Source organism: Crotalus tigris, unplaced genomic scaffold, assembly GCF_016545835.1.
Source record: "Crotalus tigris isolate CLP2741 ecotype Arizona unplaced genomic scaffold, ASM1654583v1 scf7180000019423.1032690, whole genome shotgun sequence".
Taxonomy (NCBI): domain Eukaryota; kingdom Metazoa; phylum Chordata; class Lepidosauria; order Squamata; family Viperidae; genus Crotalus; species Crotalus tigris.
In genome coordinates, this window is record NW_024097532.1 from 909,377 (window position 1) to 933,301 (window position 23,925).

The following is a 23,925-nucleotide window of genomic DNA, read 5'->3' on the forward strand; positions in this document are numbered from 1 at the left end:
TAGGCATTAAGTCCCAGTGGATTTAATAAGATTTCATTGGTAGTAAATGAGCATTTGATTGAGATGCAATAGTGTTAAGTGATCTCAGGCAGACAAGTATCTTTATTAACACACACATACAGAAGCACATTAATTTTGCTAGCAAACAAACTCATAGCAGCTCTAAAGGAGAAAACAGGGTTGTTGTTGTTTTAAGAAAAGAATGGAAGAACAAGGTCTTTTATACAGATCTTTTCTTTCTCCTTCTCTCTCTGTTAATAGGATATTGTGAAGTGGGAATATCAAAAGACAACGAGGTAGCATTTCTCTTTTCAGATGTCATCTGAATCTCTTTCATGTAACTGAAACAAAAATGGCATCTAATTAAGAGAGACTTTTTTTAAAAAAGCTTTTTTCCCTTTGAAAATAAAAAAAAGGAGATGATGCTAGCCTTTATATTTCTTTAGCTGATTATGCTTCAAGAAGACAAGAAACAGGTTGTTGACTGCTAACTTGGGTGAAAACTTTTAGATTCCATGGCCTATCATTTTCCTGGCTTAGTAGCTATGGTCTCTCCACAATAAATATACAAAAATTAGAATTTCATATCACAACTAAACAAAAATGAAGGACAAGTAAAATCTAAGAATTTTTGTTTGCTTCAGTTTTTATCAGAACATGAATCAGGGTTTGAACAGCTTTTTTGAATCCAAGTGACCCTAGTTACTGGCTCCATATTAAAAAAGATGATGCTCAATAATGTAGTATTAAGTAATGGTAAAAAGAAGAATATTATACAGTATATACTCTGTAATATATCTATCTATCTATCTATCTATCTATCTATCTATCTATCTATCTATCTATCTATCTATCTATCTATCTATCTATTTTCTGAGGTTTTCACGGGTGTTTGTATGTAGATCTTTGGTTATTCGGGTTTTCTCCTGCGTAAAATTGGAAGTGTCTTGGTGACGTTTCGACAAAGTCCCATTCGTCATCTTCAGGCTGGTGTTTTCGGCTTCGTGCTTTTTATACACCTTGCTGGTCTAACTGCTTACTCATTGCCCATGTGATAGGGCCATCCTTCCTGATTAACTGTAATTTCCTTGGTTGTCCCGCCTCTCTTTTTTGCACTCCAATTCCACACTTTTCCTCTCTCTCATCCTTGTCAATCTCATCCCTCCCAGCAACGTTGCCGGTGTGCTTTCTAACCGCTCCCGCTCCCTCCTACTCATTCCAGGCTGCCAATTCCACACTTTTCCTCTCTCTCATCCTTGTCAATCTCCCTTGTCAATCTCCTCCCTCCCAGCAACGCTGCTGCCGGTGTGCTCTCTAACCGCTCCCTCCTATTCATTCCAGGCTGCACATTCAAACCCAGCCTGGAATGAGTAGGAGGGAGTGGTTAGAGAGCACACAGCAGCAACGTTGCTGGGAGGGAGGAGATTGACAAGGATGAGAGAGAGGAAAAGTGTGGAATTGGAGTGCAAAAAAGAGAAGGTGGGGCAACCAAGGCAATTACAGTTAATCAGGAACGATGGCCCTATCACATGGGCAATGAGTAAGCAGTTAGACCAGCAAGGTGTATAAAAAGAATCTCCCCACCCCCTGAGCCTCACTTTGAGGATGCTGGCAGGGGACCTGCGAAAGCTAAGTTGTTTCTTTTAATATTGTAAATAGTTGTTTTTTTTAAATATCTTTTTAGCAATAAACAACTGGTTTATACCTCTCCTGGAGATTGAAGTTTGTGCTATTGAACAAATATGCCCGGGATTCGCATTTTTGCAGCTATCAAGGAAATGGTCCTAGAAGCACGAAGCCGAAAACACCAGCTTGAAGATGATGAATGAGATTTCGTTGAAACGTCGCCAAGACACTTCCAATTTGACGCGGGAGAAAACCCGAATAACCAAAGACCTACATACAAATACCCGCGAAAACCTCAGAAAACACACACACACACACACACATGTGTGCGTGTGTGTGTGTGTGTGTGTGTGTGTGTGTGTGTGTGTGGTGCTTTTTTTGTAAAAAAAAAGGTGCCGGATATATTGATACTTAAGAAGAAAGTGAGACATCTTCTACAATGCTGATAGGATATATTATTGAGAAAATACTTTGGCACATATTCAATTTTGTTTGCACTCTACTCACTCCTAGTCATTTCTCTATCTGGATCAGAGCAAGCACACTTGCCACTCAGTTCAGCTAGCAACAAATATATTGTTTGATTTTTATTTATTAAAAATCAGCAAATACCAGAAACAGTTAACTGGCAAAAAGGGTGGGGAGAAAGGGAGGGGCAGACAAGCAAAAGGGGAGAGGGAGAGAGAGAAAGAGAGAGAGAGAGATTAGTAACAGGCAAGAAATTATATGGTAATATATTTATCTATACAAAAAGACAGAATTCTCCAAAGCTACTGGAAACAATGCTGTGAATAATTATCATGGACAGTGCCAAATAGACTATGTTTGGTACTCCAGCCTTAACTCTTCACTGTGCATAGCAGCAACAGAATAGATTCAGTTCCATAAAGGAACAGTTTGGTGTATGGGGAGGATCTGTTCAACCCAGACAAAATAAGCAATATGTCCTCTGCAACACTCACCAAAACTTTAGAAAAATGTTCAGAGTAGGCTGAACTTGGGTTAAAGAAGTTGCAAATCAGGCCTGTTTGAAATGATGTGACAACATCGCTTCCTGAAGCTTTGTCAAAGTGAAGACCTTTGGAGAATTTGCAGAGCTCTAATAATTAGACAATAGTTGCAATTAGACAAGGTAGAAGAAATAGTAGTTTCACACTCATGATTTCTAGTGCCCTTCAGCTGCCAGTGGGACATATATCTGAAATGAAGATAACCTGTTTCCACTGCAATGGTTGAGCAGTGCTATAAGATGCTATAAATCACCAGTGTGGAAACAGGCATAAATACTCTAGTTCAAATAAAACAATTGGCAGAAATAAACTATGGGAAGAAAAATAGAATGATTCTGCAAAAAATATAGCAATTGTCATTCCTGGAGTTTCTTTTCTACACATGCCCTTCCAAAAAAAATAAAAAAAATAAAATAAAATCCTGTTTATAGTTTCCATCATTTTTTTTTTTTACAAATGCATTTCTTTCTGTTACCTAAAAATATTCACAGCATCATTTTTCAGATATGGAAATAAATGTTGGAAAAAAAGCATCAACTGTCAAATTATTGTATGCCAGGCTCTTGCTAAAAGCAATCAGGCACTTTTTTAAATAGCATTTTTTCCTTTGAACTTGGTTATCCCTCCTGGTCACCCTTCCTCCCGGTACCAGTGAGAATGAATATCAAACATGCATTCATTTTAAATTTGTTCAGACTTCTCTATTCTGTATTCTTCAAGGGCTGGGAAACAGCAGGCAGGGTGAAGCCATGTGGTTTTCAGTATCAAACCCACTGTAGAAGACTGTGAAGATAAATAGCCTGAAGCAGGAAAAAGGTGCTTGAATTTGGAAACTCTAAAATTGGGGGGAGAGGAGTGGGGAGAATATATAAGAATGTGAGGGACAGGTGACATGGGAGAGAGCAAGAAAATGCATTTATTATTCTTTTAAAAACTAAACACTAGATAGTTTTCCTCTGATGAGTGATAGCAGAGTGCATGAGCAAACTCAGCAGGAAAGGATCCAGGAGCGCATTTTCAGTTTACAGCAGTGATAGGAGATTTGCAGAACTGTTCAGAGGCTTATTCAAGATGCATTATAGACTGCATCACACGAAAAGAAATTCTGTAGTTCTTTAAATATTTTAAGTGAAATGAAATATGAACCAGGAATGCCCTTGGCGTACCCCGTGGAGGCACTACATGAACTATGTCTTTCTTCATGTACGCCTCACACTCAAAAGTTCAGCAGCACTAATGGGGTGGAAGAAGTAAAATAATGCCAAGTCCAGATTTAAGCAGGATTCAGAAATGAAAGATAGTTAATATTTCAGCCAAAATCTGGTCCAAGTTGTTATGAAAAAAGCATTCCTCTATGAAACAGGCTTTTGTCTCTTTTCCATATATTTCAGGTGACTTGAGAAAGCTGTGAGTTCATCCGGTGTTTTTCCCTCCTCGTTGTTGTCGAGAATCAGCACCATTGCTCTAAGAAGTGGTATTGTCATTTTTTGAAAGACCCTTTGTGTTGACTCAAATGTCACTCATGGCTAAAACTGGAGCAGATATTATAGCAGTTTTTGTTCTTGCAAATTGTACCACATGTTTTCAAATTAAGAAGATGCATTTATTGTGTTGAACCATGCATTCAACAGCAACAGCAAACACAACTCCGCTTTATGGAACATCTTTGCCCTCATCCCTTTTAACTTTCCAGAAGTTCCTCAAGTCCTGGTTGTTTCAGCAGGCCTAAAGATCCCAGGGCACTGGCAAAATATTGAGATGGCTCCTGTGTATTTAGCATCTACTCTTTGCCTAACCTCTTTTCATTCTGTTTTAGTTTTGTGCTTTCTATAATTTTAAAGTTTTTAATATCAGTTTGTATATACTGATTTTAATTTGTCATATGCCACCTAGAGTTACTTAGACTCTATATAAATATGAAGAATGAATGAATGAATGAATGAATGGAGTTTTGACACAGCTTCAGCATCATGCCTCTGTAATCCTCCTAGCTGACTCAGGAATTCCATGAGTCATAAAAGAGCCGAGGTTGCCTACCCCTGCAGGGCATCTGTTGCTAATTGTCCATTTTATCCTTTGCAATGCTAATGCTCCATGGGGCTTTGAATGGGTTGTTTTCCCATTTATAGGAACTTCTGCCTTCCCTTATATCTGTTTCCACATGTTTCAGAGAACCACATCTTATTCCTTCCAGTCAGCTATAGAATTTTTTTTAAAGGCTGTCTGGCTTGTATTGCTTCATCTATATAAACAGTGTGAATTGAATTTATACTCATACATTGGGAGAACATGTAGGTTTTAACCTGAACTTTTTTTTTTACTAGGTATAATGCCAGAAAAGACTAACAAACAAAGCTTATATTTGATTTTGCATGTCACAACAGCGACAAGAATTATATTTGCGCAATGCTGGAAAAATGAAAGAATACCATCAGATGAGGAAATAATAATAAAAAAAATACTAGAATGCGCAGAGATGGACAGACTGACTATGAGACTGAAAGAAAAAGAAGAAACAGAATATTATCAAACTTGGGACTTATTTTATTGATGGCTAGAAGAAAGAACAAAGGATTAGGAATTAAATATGTATTAGCAATGTAAACTCAGACAGCACGTTGGTTGAAGAATTATTACTGAATGTATGAAATAAAAAACTAATAAATTTTTTTCTAGCCTCTAGGCTCAAGAAAGCCATTTATTTTGATTATCCTTCCACCTGACCTTTTGAGGCTCTCCTGCATTCTGTACTATGTTAGCAGTTGCTGGGTGAAGTGCTTGGCTGCAAAATTGGTATTGCATTATCATTGTGGCTTTCTGTGGGAATTTATATACAGAGATGATGAATCTTGATAGCAGACAGCTTTCCCTTCATACATCAGCTCATTTTCCCAAAAACAGCCAGGCAAGTGCACATACAATGTACTGAAATCACAGAGGAAGGCAATCTGGTACTTCCTATTTTTATATGTAAAAAAGACAATAACATTTTTTTTAAGCCAGGAGCTACCATAGTTCAAGGTGGGACTTTGATTGACAGTCTTTGCAAGCTCCAATTGGTTGGCACTAATTGAGTCATGGTATTATTCCCTGTCTTGGAGAAAAATCTACCTAGGTGGTTGCTAGGCATTGAAAATGACTTGATGGAATATAATCAATCAACCACTTCCTGCCTATTCTCAAAATTTAGTGGCTGGCGAGAGTGAAAACCAAGGAAAGTCTGGCTTCCACAATGTTTCAGAGGACTTTTCTGACTGAAAATGGTGACAGTATGGGAGGGCCTTGAGAGTAAATGGAGAAGAAAGAAGACAAAGACCAAAATAATGCGGGCTCATGTTTGAAATGGTTTAAATTAGTCAGAGGCAAAGAAGCTAAAAGCAGAGGCTGCAACGGAAATACATTTTTAATTAGGGACCATTAAAGCCCTGACTGAATTGTCTGACCTTTCTGTCAGAGTTTTTCAGTGAGGATGCCAGTCAAGAGTGCCCTGAAATCAGGAAGCCAGAATGAAAGGCACAGGCAGATGCAGCTTATGGTGCTTGAATGGTTCCATATGGTTTCCTTTATTACTAGAGGGATGCAAAAGATTGTTAAACATAGCTTTTGCAGGACACTATCTAAGCAAGCCAAGTGCATCTTGCACTGTTTAAGCAACCTTTGTGCATATATAGTTGACTTTAGCTGTCATGGCTAATGTTCATTGATGGTAGGGGGAAAAAACCTTGGAAGCCTGGGCAAAGAGATACTGCCTAGGGCAGGGCTTTTCAACCAGTGGTACGCGTACCACCTGTGGTACATTGGCACCTGGTAGGTGGTACGCGACCATCCTAGAAAAGTGGTAGCGGGAGAGAGGAATGAGCTGAACCAATGGCAGCACCACACAAGCCTGAGCGAGAGATGGCTGGAGCTGCAGGGCTGTCAGGACTCAGAGGAAGCACCAGGATCAGTGCCAGGCTCCAGCTGGAGCTCTGTGCTGATCCTGGCACTTCTGCTGAGCCAAGAAGAAGTGCCGATCAGCTGGAATGTTGCAGCATCTCCAGGGTCTTGTGATTTACATTTAGATGCTTGGCAACTGATTCATATTTATGATGGTCACAGTGTCCCAGGGTCTTGTGAAGTGACCAAAACCTCCTGCAACCAGCCAGCAGGCAGGGAGAATAAAAGCCAAACACCCTCCACCTCACCCACGCTGCCAATCCTCAACAGAAATGCTCACAACAATGAAAACCTTGGACAGGAGGAAGAGCACCGCGGGTGTCTTGCTTGGCTGTGCCTTGGGCAGCACTTTTTTCAGTGCCATTGTAACTTCGAACAGTCACTAAGTGAACTGTTGTAAGTCGAGGACTACCTGTACTTCATCACTTTTTTCCTTTTGGGGGGGGTCATCAAGTTTTTGACACCTTGCTAGGTGACTGGTGGTACTCAGATGTTGCCATATCCTAAAAGTGGTACAATAGGTGAAAAGGTTGAAAAGCCCTGGCCTAGGGAACAGATAAGAGGCAGCATGGCCCATAGCTCGATAATCGACAGGGCAAGAGGCTCAGAAAAGACCCCTCTCTAATTTCGTGGGTGTTAATGCAATTCTACATGGATAGAATTGCAAAATTCTATCAGTGTTGCTTTGCAATATCTAGTTTAGGAAGGCTGACAATTGTTATGATACAGTAAATCTAGATGAAGAGCATTTATAGGAGATTTTTATTAATATATTAATGCAACCACTCCTTCTGATTGTAATGCACTGTGTTATTTGACTTTCAACACAACCTTCAGGATACAGTTATTTAATCGTGAACATTGTTAATGTTCCCAGTTATGCCTATAGGCTGAGCAGACAATCCAGATCAGCTTTATTAAGGCTATTCACCGATTAAGAATGAAAAAAAAAATGTTCTTATGATTTAAGCAAGTCTAACCAATTTCGTCTTGTCACAGATAATCGCACGCAGAGATAACAATGAATTTCAAAATGATTGTTCTGATTATGATCTACAGGTGAGAAGAGGCAAGATGCGAACCTTTTGAATAATATAATGCCATAATCCCCAAATTGTGTAAGATCTAAATAAGATGTTCCCTGGAGAGAATTAAAAAACTTGTAGTGTGGAAAAATAAGCGTCTCTCATATTTTAGGTGAGGGCCTCTTAAAACAGTAGTTTTCAGTTGGCATCAGTCATAAGGCAAATGAAATAAAGGAGACCTCCCTTTTTTCAGAACAAAGAAGACTGAAAATGACAGCCTAAATTATTGTCCTGAACCAAAGTGAGAAATTCATTCAACAAATTCAAAGATCACATCAGTAGACTTGGGAGGGGTGGGTGTCTCTAAATACACAATTACTCAAATCTTCACCATTTTGTTGCCCAGTACAACACAGCCCTTTGATCACTTTCATAAAATAAGTCTGTATGTCAATAGCTATATGTTATCATTCACTTACTATAGCTGAGGCTATAGGTACTCTATTCCTATCCACTTTTGGATGCTATATGTGAGCCATGTTGAGTGTGTTGATGCTCATGGAGAAGGACCTGAGAGAGAGAGAACAAACTTGATGGAGCCAGGGAAGATCCATTATCAAGGCATAATGTAGAAAAGCTACAACTACAGACTGGGTGAGACCAGGCTCAAAAACAGCAACTGTGAGAGGGACCTTGGAGTCCTAATGGACGATCACTTGACTATGAGCCAGCAGTGTGCAGCAGCAGCCAAAAAAGCTAATACAATCCTGGGTTGTATAAACAGAGGCATAGACTCAAGATCACACAAAGTATTAGTACCGCTTTATAAAACCCTAGTAAGACCACACTTGGAATACTGCAGCCAATTTTGGTCACCACATCACAAAAAAGATGTTGAGAGTTTGGAAAAAAATCAGAGATCAAAAGCCTGGAGACTAAAACATATGAAGAACGTCTGCAGGACTTGGGTTTGGCTAATCTAAAGAAAAGAAGAAATAGGGGAGACTTGATAGCAGTATTCCAGTATTTGAGGGGCTGCCACAAAAAAGAGGGCAGTCACATTATTCTCCAAAGCACCAGAGGGCAGGGCAAGAAACAGTGGTTGGAAACTGATCAAAGAGAGAAGCAACCTGGAATTAAGGAGAAACTTCCTGACAGTGAAGACAATTAACCAATGGAACAGCTTGCCTCCAGAAATTGTGGGCACTCTATTACTGGAGATTTTCAAAAAGAGGCTAATCACTTGTCTGAGATGGTATAGGTTTTCCTGCTTGAGCAGGGGGCTGGACTAGAGGACCTCCAAGGTTCTATTCTATTCTATTCTATTCTATTCTATTCTATTCTATTCTATTCTATTCTATTCAGACTATGAAAACTCAGAGGAGGGAGGCAGATGTACATCTCAGATAGGCATCTCCAAATCCACATAAAGGTAAAAAGAGGAAAAGCATATTCAGAGTTGCAAGATTCTATATTGCCATAGTCAATCTTAATAAAAGTAGTTTTATGCACACTGGGCATCAATTTCTTGGTATCATCTATATTGTCAAGCTGACATTAGGTAAATTGTGGTTCTTGGTTTCCACCACTCAGTCATCCTTTAGCAGTGAGGAAGACTGAAATACTCCTTTAGTAGCCACTGTTTTCGCCTTCCTTAAAATGGTTTGGTTGATTTAGGGAATGCAAAGCTGTGCAATTGACTAGGTTGACTGGCTGGCTGGAAATAGTTGAAACCAAAATTGAAAGGATTTTGGTAGCTTGTCTGGCCCTTCTCTTGGCTGCTGCTCTCAGAAGTTTTGACTCCTTGCTTCCTTTCCTTCTTAGGATAATTTACAACTCTTGTACCAATTCTCATAGTTGTTTCTCAAACTCTGACTCCTCAACAGCAGTTACCCAAGCACCTTTTGTAAGAGATACCCCTAAAACCCTCTCCTTGCTGCCACCTTGTGGTTGATAGATTTAACAATTAATTGGCTGGAGTAAAAAAGAAGAAAAAATCATTCAGGTGACAGTAACAGAATGGGAGGAAATTGCACTGATTGGAGGTACTCAGAATATGCTGAACTCAATTGGAAGAAGCTTATCACATGGTAGATTATAGTGAGTGAGCTGCAATTGAAGCCAATGGAATCACCAATCATGGTCCTTAAGAGTTCTGCATGTTAAAGCTGTATGGATAGTAGTGCACCAACCTCTTCCCTGTGTACGGTAAGAATGTGCTATGAGAAAACAAGATGGCAGCATCACTTTCTGCAGTACTGGGAACATGGTAATCCAGCAGTAGATATAGCCTAAATATAAGATACTTTTATTGCTAGACTATGTTATGATTAGGTTTGCACACTGCATTGTAAAGTTTGTGTAGTTTAATTGAGTATACAACAGGTCAAGTCATAAACTGCTGTCTTCAAAAATGCAGTAACTTAGTATTCATAGAGCACTTTAAGTCAATATGCAAAAAAAACCTATGTTGGTTTGATGTAATGGCCTGCATGTATATATAAATGCATACATGCTGTCTTGGAATGTATTTGTTCCTCATTATTGTCCTTGTGGGGATTGGGTCTCAATCATGCTAAGACAAAAATAAAAGAAATAATGTATTAATCAGTGAAAAGAATACCTTTTTTTTCCTTACTGTGTTTTTTTTCCCAAATCCCAGCTGGCTTGGATTAAAATTCTTTAAGCTGGAAATCACAGGAGTTGTAATTAATACATATGATGGTTGCCAGATGAGTGAACTGTTTTCTTTTTAAAGGTTCTGCCACAGGAGTGGATACATTTTCTTATATGGGAGACATTAAACAGAGACTTTCAGAGACTTTATTCCAAGTCAGTAGTCAGACTAGCTATGACAACAAACAAAATTCTATCTTTCAACTGCCTACTGCTATCCTAGTTTCTTTCTTTTTAAAAACCTATTAGCATATTTGCCAAAAAATATTGAATACCATTTTGGATTGTTTATGAAATGGTGCTGTCAATGCTGTGACAATGCATTTCATGAAAGAAACAAGTCCTAACCTGGCTGTTGACGATATTGCAGCTAATTGCCTGATATAATTAAAAGCCTTTGAAGGAGAGTCAGAAAAATGTCTCCAATTAACCTGCAATGACTAAGATCATAATGACAATGGCAAGGTAGCTCCAACTGCTTCTGTAAGTTTCCAAGATGTTCCTACCTATGTACCTAGAAGAGTTGATGATTCCCCCCCCCCAAGATTATTGATTGAATGAGTTCTGTTGATGGAGAGTGACAGCTTAAGGAATGTGTAAGTGAACAGGATATAAACAGAATGCAAAGCTACCAGAACTTTTTTTTCCTTAAGTTCTTTGGAGCTACCATGACTTAAGAAATATTCTAGAGAGGCCCCTCCCTCCTCTTCCTTTGCTTGACCTGTGGGAGAAACCCCAGAGAGATTTTGCAGCTGCATGGATGATCCTAATTTAAAAAGTGATGTTGTTAAATTAGTTTAATTGCTATAGCAATAGAAATGGCATACTTAAATGGGCTAATTACTGCTCTTCTCCATCAACACTTTATGCTGTTACAGTACCATGCTAATAGTAAAGAAGAGCTTAGCAATTCCCATAAGAACTTCCTTCTTAAATTTATTTATAAAGCGGATGTTTGAATGTCATGTCTCTACAAATGGAAGTCATGCCAATTCCACTCAAGACAAATGATAAAGCAAATAACTATGAAATGGCTTTATAGGAAAATACAGGCATACCACATCTGGGCTGCAAAAATCTAAAAGACTACTTGGTGGCAACAAAGCTTTCTGTGGATTTTATGGATTTTGCTTTCATCTAGGTCAGGGGTATCAAACTCAATTTCACTGAGGGCCGCATCAGCATTGCGGTTGCCCTGGGAGGGTGGGGGGGCAGATTGGGTGCAGCCTTCTGGGTGGGCATGGGTGGAGTGGGTGTGGCCTACTGGGTGGGCATGGCCAGTTCTACATCATTCGCGTCAAGGGTGCCTATGGGGGTCTGGGTAGGAATGGGACAGATCTGAGCATCTCTGGCAGAAGGGGGTGGGACTGGGGCAAGTGCCAAGATGGCCATCACAAAATTGTACATTGGCTCCCAGCTGGCCTGAGCCAGGGCCAAGGCAGTGGGGGCCGTTCTCTCATTGTTTCCAGGATGGCTTCGTGGGCCACATGAAACCACTTCGTGGGCCGCATCTGGCCCCTGGGCCTTGTGTTTGACATATCTGATCTAGGTATTGGCTAAATTTTGCCACCAGACATGGTGTGCTTAGGAAAATAACTCTTACAGAGTTTCCAATATCCATTTCTCTCTGCTGAAGAATTCTAAGTAAATAGTCTTTGCCATTACTTCCGAAATCACCTCATTATTGGACACCTTGTATTTATGAACCATTTGATTGTCTATGAACCATGAGCAGATAATGGTTTCTATTCAATTTAACTCTATGGAATTTTGGCCCCATTAAAATTAATGAAGCAAACATATAATTTATTGTTAATATTTTTTACATCACTTTTCTTTTAGTCTAATGGACTAAAACTACATACAAGACAAAAAATGAAATATGAAATATAAAAACACAAACCAATAGCAAATCAATTCTAAAAGTCTTTTTAAAAAAACAACATGCTAAAATTACTCCAGAAAGTCTATTGGTTAAAGATATAACATAACCCTTTTCTAAAATGTAAGACAGTAGGACAATCACATACTACATCTAGGACGAATGATACCAAAGAAAACTGTTTCCCATATGAACATTTTCGAAAAGGCATTTCTACAGACCGATAGCTAGATCTTTTGCTAATTAGGACTTAAAATGTTAAATCTTTGAATTAGGTCAGGAAAGCAATTGTCAGCCGCTGTAAAAAGATGTACACACTTACCTAGCCCTAAAGGAAGGGGAGAACCCTCTCATTGGTTCCTGACGCTTGAAACTGGAAAGCTTCGTAAACTGCATTTGCTCATCTGCATGAGATTTAGTTATTGAATTTAGACCCTAAATTTCTAAAAAGGCTAGCAATAAAAACAAAAGTCAACTTTTAATCAAAACACCATCAAAAATACAATTAAAAAAATAGCCAACTTGGTCGTCTAAGTCTGTTTTTCCCCCACCAAAGTTTAATTTAAATTGTTTTTGAAGGCAGGTAAAAGGATATCAGAGAAAGAAAGCTAATGTAATTGCTTGGTAAGGACTTTCAGAGCCTGGGGCTACTTTCAAGAATGCTGTACCTCACATCTCTGTAACATTTTACTGATGTTGCTAGGTTCTTCAGAAGATTCTCAGAGTTCCTCAAGCTTGGGTAGGTCTGTAAAGAAAAAAAAAAACATATGAAGTTTTCTGCAGATTGAATGTAACTACAGATTATTACTTTTAACTGACAGGATTTGTTGAAGATTATGGTGGCACATAAATCTAATTAAATAATGTACTTTAATGTGCTTATAACATGTCCATGTCAAAAAGTTGATTCCAGTATTCTAGAATACCTCAGCATATAATATCCCATGTGAGCATGTGTCAATCCACTAGATCAGGCATGTCAAACTGCCGGCCCATGGGCCAGATGCGTCATGCTGAAACTGTGCCCACCCCATTGCTGGCAATGGGGGAAAAGTCCTGATATGTCGCACAATATCACGTGACATTGCAAGTTTGACATACCTACACTAGGCAGACTAGATCAAGAAATTAACTCCATAGATAAGGAAGGCTAAAACTACTTTATCTGAGATTAGCTATAATAACAGATCCTGCAAGCCTAATTTTCTTGTACCTTCTCTTCCAGCCTATAGTTCAGAAAAATTAAGGTGTTTGCCTGATCCATTACCAAATATTATCTGTCTGTTATGAACTTAAAATATGTTTCAACCCTTGTCATCCAGGCAATAGATTTTGCATTTTTCCATCCAGGAGAAAAACAAAAGAATTTCCAAAATCAGGAAAAGGTATGATGGTGGCAATAAAATCAATAATGCTTTAGAGATACCTCTAGGTTAATGGTATCATGCTTTGATTTTAAAGGAAAGCAAAAACAAGAAAGGACATTTATAACAGCCTGTGAACATTTATCTGGCAGTAAGTCATGCTGAACTAAATGGGACTTACCATTAAGTACAAGGGTATAACAAATGTTATTCTGCATGCAACCCAGTGTTGTTTTTCTGGCTTTATCTTGTCCTTGATATTTAAACCTGTAAAACAAACAACTTGCACAGAAAAACAAATGAGCAGGACATAAATCTTTAGCAGGTGCACAAATCTTAAGTTAGGCTTAATAGATTCTTACCATAAGACCACTGTTCTGAATAAAATGATGCAATCTTTACAGTGACATTTTTATTATGATCCTAGACGCTAAACTAGACAAAAACAGCTATTCTCTATGCACTTGCTTGGAAATAAGTCCTATTAAACATAATAGCATTTATGTCACAAAAGTCATAGGTAAGATTGCTATATGAATAAAAGCTCATAAAATGATATTCACTTACTATGATGAGCATATACTTTCCTGAAAGAATTAAATATATATGAAAAAATAATTTCTGCTTGTTTCTTGCAAAGAAACTGCAAATGTGAACTGAAATATTGCAGCTGTTTTAGATTCTAATAACTTGAGTATTAGATGAGATCACTGCAGGTCATGCTCAGAACAAATACCTTTTATTCCACATTATTAAAATTTCTGTGAAATTTAGCTGGAAGACACTTATTGTTTTATTGTGGGCAGTTTTATCATATTCTTATGTCATAAAGTTCTGAATGACTATGTTATTTAACATCCTAAGATAAAAAATTACCTCTCTTTGTTTATTCCAATTTGTTTTGTCTATGAAATGATGCAAGGGATCCACTAAAATGTGAATCTGTAATGAATTCAATGCTCTATTCATGTCAAAAAATAATCCTAGTAATAATTAAAAATAGAAAGGATAATACCTGTGCTAAATATAGGGCAGACCTATATTTATGTAGAACTTTGATCTCTGCTTCAGAAAAAGTTAGTTCCTTGACAGCCACTTTTAAAAGTCCAAGCCCCATTCATTTCATATTTCTTTGGCCTATTTGGCATTGAAGAAGGAGAGTGCAAAAGTTGGCTTGAAACTCAACATTAAGAAAACCAAAATCATGGCATCCGGCCCTCTCAATTCCTGGCAAATAGATGGGGAAGAAATGGAGGTAGTGGCAGATTTTATTTTTCTGGGCTCCAAGATCACCTCAGATGGGGACCGCAGCCAAGAAATTAAAAGACGCTCCTGGGGAGGAAAGCTATGGCAAATCTAGACAGCATACTAAAAAGCAGAGACATCACCCTGCCAACAAAAGTGTGTATAATCCAAGCCATGGTTTTCCCAGTTGCAATGTATGGCTGTGAAAGTTGGACCATATGAAAGGCTGAGCGCCAAAGAATTGAGGCCTTTGAACTATGGTGCTGGAGAAGACTCCTGCGAGTCCCTTGGTCCTAGAAGAGATCAACCCTGACTGCTCTTTAGAAGGCCAGATCCTGAAGTTGAAACTCAAATACTTTGGCCACCTAATGAGAAGGAAGGACTCACTGGAGAAGGGCCTAATGCTGGGAAAGATTGAGGGCAATAGAAGAAGAGGACGACAGAGAATGAGATGGCTGGATGGAGTCACTGAAGCAGTAGGTGTGAACTTAAATGGACCCCAGAAGATGGTAGAGGACAGGAAGACCTGGTGAACATTGTCCATGGGGTCGCGATGGGTCGGTCATGACTTCGCAATTAACAACAACAACAACAACAACAACAACAACAACAACAACAACAACAAATATTCTCTGTAATGATCTGCAGGCTTTTGGTGCTTCAGTTAAATACCAAGGAAAGGTTTGGGGAAAGAACCTCTTTTTCAGTAATGGTGCTATTATCACTATTAGGTGAGAATATTGCCCTTTGGAAATGTTTACAGAATTTTTCCTTCTGGGGAAATTCGGGTGAACCACCCATTCATTTTGCTGCCCAAAATTTGATGGAGAATGTTGAAAGTGTTTGTGAGCAGCTCTGTTTAAAAACTGTCTGCCAACTTGCATAACAAGGAACCATCAGAATTAAAAATAACTAATGAAATGGCAGGTAGCAGAAACTGTTCTTAACCTCTCTAAATAAAATGATTATTTAACATGTGTTAAATAATCTGTCTCCATCCAGATCCAAAACTTGTTTAAGAAAGATTTAGCTTTGCCTTCCTGAGAAATCTCATTGTAAGGACCAAATTAATTTGTGGTGTACAAAAAAGGGAATTTTTTGTAGTTTCTACAACATTTGGTGTGTTGTATAGAATTTGTTGTTGTTAACTGCAAAGTCGTGTCCGACCCATCGCGACCCCATGGACAACGTTCCTCCAGGTCTTTCTGTCCTCTACCATTTTCTGGAGTCCATTTAAGTTCATGCCTACTCCTTCAAGTGACTCCATCCAGCCACCTCATTCTCTGTCATCCCCTTCTTCTATTGCCCTCAATTTTTCCCAGCATTAGGCCCTTCTCCAGGGAGTCCTTCCTTCTCATTAGGTGGCCAAAGTATTTGAGTTTCAACTTCAGGATCTGGTCTTCTAAAGAGCAGTCGGGGTTGATCTCTTCTAGGACTGACCGGTTTGAATGCCTTGCAGTCCAAGGGACTCACAGGAGTCTTCTCCAGCATCATAGTTCAAAGGCCTCAATAATACTCTCCAATACTTGAGAGACTAACTAAGAGAGAGAAAAACGTGCATCCAGTTTTGGTCTCCATGATATAAAAAGATGTTGAGAATCTAGAAAAAGTGCAGAGAAGAACAACAAAGATGATTAGGGGCCTGGAAGCTAAAACATATTAACAACGACTGCAGGAATTAGCTATGCCTAGTTTATTTTTTTTTTAAAGGACTAATGGTGATGTGATAGCAGTGTTCCAATATCTAAGGGATTGCCACAAAGATGAGGGGGTCACCTATTCTCCAAAGCACATAAACGTGGGACAAAAAGCAACAGATGGAAACTAATCAAGGAGAGAACCAATCTGGAGCTAAGGAGAAATTTCCTGACTGTTAGAACAATTAATTAGTGGAACAACCTGCCTCCAGAAGTTATGAGTGCTCCGTTTGTCTGGAATGCTATGGGAAGTCTTGCTTGAGTAGGGGGTTGGACTAGAAGACCTCCAAGGTCCCTTTCAACTTCTACTCTACTCTACTCTACTCTACTCTACTCTACTCTACTCTACTCTACTCTACTCTACTCTCCACACTCCACACTCCACACTCCACTTATATGTAGAACAGTTGACAAAGAAAGCTGCTGGGCAATAGTCAATTGATACAACCAAGTGGATCATCTTTATTAATCCATGTGCATTTAATGTTGCTAGAGATTATTTTACTCTGCACAGAGGCCCTCCCTAAAGCTCTTGAGGAATCATAGCAGTAAAAGCAGCCCCAGCCCCACCTCAAGGCACTCTGTTAAGGATTGCCTAATTTTCAAAGGAACACTCTGATGAAGGTTGGAATTAGGCTTCTGAAAATAATGCAAACCAACTGTGCTACTTGATTTCACCTCTTGGTGAGACTTCCCTTGAGTTCCTTATATTGGAATAAGAAGCTCTGGTAGCAGAAGACTTTCCGGTATTGCCTATATTCTCTTCATCTCAGGGCCTCAACAAAAGGAATCACATCACACCTCAGATAGATCCAATATTCAAGGCACAACTGGAGTTGTTTAACTCACTTGTTCTTTAATTTGATTTCCTTCATCTTGACTGGTACCTTGTTACTGTACTAAGCCATTCTTGGTCTCAATGTTAGAGAGCCCCCTAGTGTTATTAAAGAGAATTGATTCTCAAGGACTTAGGGTAGGGAATAAAAATCCAATTGGCAGTCTTGGAAGCTTGTTTCCATGCAAAGTTTCACAGGTTGAATCAAACCAAGTGCATGTGTGTGCGGGATGTATTAGAATGGGGTGCCAGTACTCTAAAATGACTTCTAGGACTTCTGGAAGAATTCAAGACTTTGTAAATCCTCCATCATGTGGCTGAATGGAAGAAAAATATTTTTGCATGCTAGAAAAATTGCCAAGATGATATTCTCTCTCCATTGTCTGATAATATTTAAGGTTAAATATAACAGCTTTGTTGTTGCCTTTCTTTTGTAAAACAAGTTGATACTTACTAACACACTGTTAATTATAGTTTTCCACAAAGGGAACAACTTTACTAATATAGCTTAACACATTAAAGAAAATACTGGCCTCTCTCTCTTGACATTTAACCATCAAACAAACCATTAACTATGGCTGATTAGTAAGTTAAGTCTTGGAAATTAAAATTCTATTTAAAACATGTGTACAATTTCCCTCTTATTCTTCACTGGATGAACAATGAATCAAACAGCTTACCCTTTTTTAGAACTTGCATATTCGTTGACTGCTTTTATCATCTGTACACTTTGAGTTTCTAATGAGAGTCTGGTTTTACATACAGAAACTAAATTAGCTTTGCAGAAAAAGGGGTGGGTGATCAGAAGGCAGGGATAGAGGTGGTGACATTTGGAGAGAAAATATTAAGGAACTGCAACTGGAATAAGCCAAAACCAAGCAGCACCATTTCTGATGTGTTTCATGCATATACTTTGCTGCTCAAATTAATTTGAAAATCAGTGGGGAACAACAAACTAAAGCTAATTGCATGGGAATCTCAACTGTTACTGTTTTGCTATGACTCAAAAATATGTTAGAAAAAATAAAGCAGTGTTTGGTGTTGACAGGGTTTAAAATGTATGATTAAAGCAAATTTTAAACTTGGTGCCTCTGACACATCTCTAGGGCTACAATTCTGTGTGTGCTTATGTGAAGGCAATGGGAATTACTTCCAAGTGCATGTTCATAGAACTGCACTGTAGAAACCATTTGATTCATATGTTATGAATCCACAATTACATTTTACTTTGTAAGGGTCAAGAAAAGGTTAAGCTTGCAATTCTGAGTAAAGCTGAAGTAAATAAAAAAGAAGAACCTCTGAAGTTGCTGAATTCTGTGTATGCATGCTTGGTCCTATACCTACTTTCATTCTATTTTTTTAAATCTATCATTTTGTATTATAAGAATCTGGTATGCACTAATTATTTATTTTTTGTTATAGACAGACAGACAGACACACACACACATAGAAATCATATTGTCAGCAAGTTTCTTTTTGTTCATTAAATGTAAGACTCAGCCCAATAAATTATTAGTTGATACAGAAAAGGGCATCTCAAAGGAGACTTTATTTAAAGAGATGTACACGTTTATGCATTCTTTCATGTTTCCCTTCTAAATGAACTCTGCTGCTTAAAGTCTCTTTCAGGAAATATGTCCTTATGCCAAAATCTTGAAAATAAATCCTAGCAGCAACAGGATTTTTTATTTTAATTGAATGAAGTTAGGATTGTCTTTTTCATTAGACAAAGGGTAATGGCTGTTTCTAGTAATGTATTCTTGATCATGGTTTATGTACTATGCTGATAGTCTGACTTAGCCAACTATGTGAATTCAACCATTTTGATCCATAAGCCATCTTATATAATAAACTGTGTCTGCTAAGATATATGAACCTTGTTTCTCATGAAAGAATAGCAAATCATTTCTTAATGTAGGATTTTGTGTCACATGCCAGAATTACTTTGTGGGGTGGATACTCAACTTCGGGTAGCAAAGTTCTTTGAACTCATTGTTCATCTTTCTTTTTATTCAAACATAATTCAGCTTTGTCTTGTGTTATGGATTCTGTACCCTGATGTCACCATGCTGAATATCCTTTTCCAAATAAAAGGAAAGTATTATAGCAGTGCTGCAATAAGGAAAAGAAAAACATGTGTAGGCACCTTCCAGCAATTCCTTAAAGAAGCTGTATTGCGTCCATGGGCTCCTATGACTAGTCCAGGTCAAGTGGCTTTTTATTTGAAATAGTGTTGACAGGTATAACATACATGCCCATAAATATATTTTTCCTTTCCAAATATTTATTCCTATTTTATTTGTCATGATTATTTTTAATCGCATAAAAATTTAAGCCTGCAGTGGGTTGTAAAGAAAAATATTTTTTGTTGCCATTACGGAAACATGGTGGGATGAAACTCACACATGGAACACACAGCTAGAGGGATTTAAATTATTTAAAAGAAACAGACCAAATAAAAGAGGAGGTGGAGTTGCTCTCTATATAAGAAATAACTACATCTTCACAGAAATAGAGTACAACAATGATAAAAACTGTCTTGAATGCATTTGGGTCAATATAAAAGGGGGGGGGAATGACATTGCCATAGGTGTATACTACAGACCACCCAACCAAACAGAGGAAATAGATGAACTTTTTGCTAGTCAGCTAACTAAGGTATGTAGGAAGCACATCACAATAGTAATGGGGGACTTTAACTACCCTGACATCAACTGGGAGACAAACTCCGCACCAAGTGGAAGATCAAACAGGTTCCTGGCAAACCTAGCAGACAACTTTGTCTCCCAAAAAGTAGAGAATGGAACTAGGGGATTAGCCATTTTGGATCTAATTCTCACTAACAGAGATGAAATGATAGACGGTGTTGGAGCCATAGGAACCCTGGGAGGAAGTGATCATGCAATATTAGAATTCAACATTATAGAAGCACAACCAATAGAACACAGTCAAACTAGAGTCTTGGACTTCAAGAGAGCTAATTTCAATAAACTTAGAGAGGGCTTGGGAAGGATTCCATGGATGAGAATCCTCAAGGGGAAAACAACTCAAGAAGCTTGGGAAATTTTGAAAAATGAGATAATAAAAGCACAGTCTAGCACAATACCAACAAAGAGGAAAAATAACAGCTCTCAAAAGAAACCAGCATGGCTGCATAAAGAACTCTCTGACAAATTGAAAGATAAAAAGGACAAGTATAGAAAGTGGAAAGAGGGGAACATAACTAAGTCAGAATATCAGCAAATAGCCCGAGCCTGCAAAGATGAAGTGAAGAAAGCCAAGGCTCAAAATGAACTGAGGCTTGCGACCAAAGTCAAAAATAACAAAAAAAGCTTCTTTCAACATGTAAAAAACAAGAAAAAAGTGAAGGAAATGATTGGTCCATTAGTGGGTGGAAGTGGCAAGAAGGTGACAAGCAACAGGGAGAAAGCAGAACTATTTAACTCATTTTTTGCATCTGTCTTTACACAAAGGGAAAAAACAGACCAACCTATCAAAAATAGTGCCACAAAAAACAAAACAGAAACACAAGTTAAGATAGGCAAGAAAATCGTTAGTGAGCACCTGTCCAGCCTAGATGAGTTCAAATCGCCAGGACCAGACGGATTACACCCCAGAGTTCTCAAGGAACTGGCAGATGTGATATCGGAGCCACTGAACTATATTTTTCAAAGATCCTGGAACACAGGGGAACTACCAGAGGACTGGAAAAGAGCTGATGTAGTTCCCATCCTCAAAAAAGGAAAAAAAATGGATCCAGGAAATTACAGACCTATCAGCCTGACCTCAATACCTGGGAAGATCCTGGAAAAGATAATCAAACAACGAATCAACGAACACCTAGAGGCAAACAAAGTCATTACTAAAAGCCAACATGGGTTTGTCAAAAATAGATCATGCCAGACAAATCTTATTGCATTCTTTGACCAAGTGACAAAATTAGTGGATCAGAGGAATGCTGTGGACATAATTTACTTGGACTTCAGTAAGGCATTTGATAAAGTAGATCACAACCTACTACTTGACAAGATAGAAAAATGTGGGGTAGACAGAACCACCACCAGATGGATCCGTAGCTGGCTGACCGGCCGTACTCAGCGAGTGGTCCTCAATGGAACTGCATCTATATGGAGGGAAGTGTGTAGTGGGGTGCCCCAGGGCTCTGTTCTGGGCCCAGTACTCTTCAACATCTTCATCAACGATTTGGATGAAGGGATAGATGGGGAACTCATCAAATTTGCAGACGACACCAAGCTGGCAGGAATAGCCAACACTCCAGAAGACAGGCTTCAGATACAGAAGGATCTGGACAGACTTGAACACTGGGCACTAACTAACAAAATGAAATTCAATGGTGAAAAAAGCAAGGTTCTACATTTAGGCAAGAAAAACCAAATGCACAAGTACAGCATAGGTGGCACCATGCTCAATAGTAGTAACTGTGAGAGGGACCTCGGAGTCCTAGTAGACAATCACTTAAATATGAGCCAGCAGTGTGCTGCAGCTGCCAAAAAAGCCAACACAGTGCTAGGCTGCATTAACAGAGGGATAGAATCAAGATCACGTGAAGTATTAATACCACTCTTCAATGCCTTGGTAAGGCCACACTTGGAATACTGCATCCAGTTTTGGTCACCACGATGTAAAAAAGATGTTGAGACTCTAGAAAGAGTACAGAGAAGAGCAACAAAGATGATTAGGGGACTGGAGGCTAAAACATATAAGGAACGGTTGCTAGAATTGGGTATGTCTAGTTTAACGAAGAGAAGGACAAGGGGGGACATGATAGCAGTATTCCAATATCTCAGGGGCTGCCATAAAGAAGAGGGAATTAAGCTATTTTCCAAAGCACCTGAAGGCAGGACAAGAAGCAACGGGTGGAAACTCATCAAGGAGAGAAGCAACCTAGAACTAAGGAGAAACTTCCTGACAGTGAGAACAATTAATCAGTGGAACAGCTTGCCTCCAGAAGCAGTAAATGCTCCAACACTGGAAGTTTTTAAGAAGAGACTGGACAGCCATTTGTCCGAAATGGTGTAGGGTTTCCTGCCCGAGCAGGGGGTTGGACTAGATGACCTCCAAGGTCCCTTCCAACTTTACTACTATTACTATTACTATATGGAGGATTGTATAGATACATGCTGCTATCTCAATGCCTTCTCCTCTGAAGTCTCTGTATTCAAGAAAGATCTGAAATGGGGAGGTGCAACACAATAGAATAATGACTTCTCATGAGAGGGGAATCTTGGTTGCCCTGGATTCACAGTCCTATGGATGGTTTATTCTAGGAATGAGTGAATAGATTCCTTTTGGTTTCTCTTCATTTCTCTTTTTTGCTGATCAATCAAATAAGCTTTCTTTCTTTCTTTCTTTTTTTCTTTCTTTCTTTCTTTCTTTCTTTCTTTCTTTCTTTCTTTCCTTCCTTCCTTCCTTCCTTCCTTCCTTCCTTCCTTCCTTCCTTCCTTCCTTCCTTCCTTCCTTCCTTCCTCTTACACACACACACACACACATACAAACACACACTCATAAATTTATATATTCAGTTTGTGAAACCTGAGAAATTCCTTTCAAAACTTGCCCTGAGATTGCAGGTATTTTGCTGTGCATTTCTCCAGACTTTGATTGTTGCTTGCAATAATTATCTAATGCCCAAAGTTCCTGCAAAACAGTTTTCCTAATATAATAACTTTTGCGAGTTATTTTCATGAGTCTATATATTTTTGTAACAGAATATTAGATTCTTCACAATATACTTAAAATACACATTTTCACTGTAAAGTTCAGAAAATTATGAATTATGTGAATTCAAAACACGATACTTTACATTGCAAATCAGGCACTGATTTGAAATGATCAATTAAATATGTTTATATTCAAGTGCATGCTAAAATTATTAATTTTCCCTATCCCTAATTGTAGGCACATTTAGTTGATTGAGGTGATATCTTCTTCCCTCATCAGCATAGAGAACTTGCAGGGGCAAAAGGAGGCCCCATCGCATTCCACAAATTCATATTCTGATCATGAAAGACAGCTTTCATGATTTGTCCATTCCAATATCCACTAAGCTGATTTCTGGCCTTCTAACATGCAGAGTGAGCTATTTACCAACATTTTCATTTCTCTGAATATTGCATTGCAGTTTGAAGCTGTCTAAAAGCTTTTAAAAGGAAGTTAATCTGTATATTTTGAGAGAGGGGCATATGCGTACAGATTTACACTAAATCCAACATTTGAATCAGATTTCTTTTTATACAGTAGAATAAAGATAAAACAGGGAAAGGATAGATATCATCCATGGAAGAACATATGGTAACATTACAAACTCTGAAAATATACAGATTCATCCACTCTTATACTTCCATGACAGTTTTAGACTTTTTCATAAAAAGTCTGCCTATTTGCTCATATTCTTTTAAAAAATACAAATAGAGATTATAGACACTACATCTGCTGTTGGTAATCATATGACATTGGGTGGCATCAAGGCAAGGCTGATCCTGCATCTGTATTAAAAGAACATTCTGGTCAGTGTTAAAACAAAAACAAAAGGATGCTATTATCAAATGGATCAAAGAATTTCATTTATATGCTTGAGTTCTAGTGAGCTTAATGAGCAAATGCCAACT

The 23,925-nt window shown here is 38.4% G+C and overlaps 1 long non-coding RNA gene across 1 annotated transcript; it reads right to left on the minus strand.

Annotated features, from left to right (window-relative positions):
- Window positions 1-8,852: 8,852 nt before the first annotated feature.
- Window positions 8,853-14,740, minus strand: LOC120316581. The gene is made up of 4 exons (XR_005559001.1): window positions 13,701-14,740; window positions 12,824-12,900; window positions 12,478-12,559; window positions 8,853-10,284 (listed from the first exon to the last, which is right to left on the minus strand). It is a non-coding gene; the product is annotated as an uncharacterized LOC120316581 (long non-coding RNA).
- Between the last annotated feature and the right edge of the window lie 9,185 nt (window positions 14,741-23,925).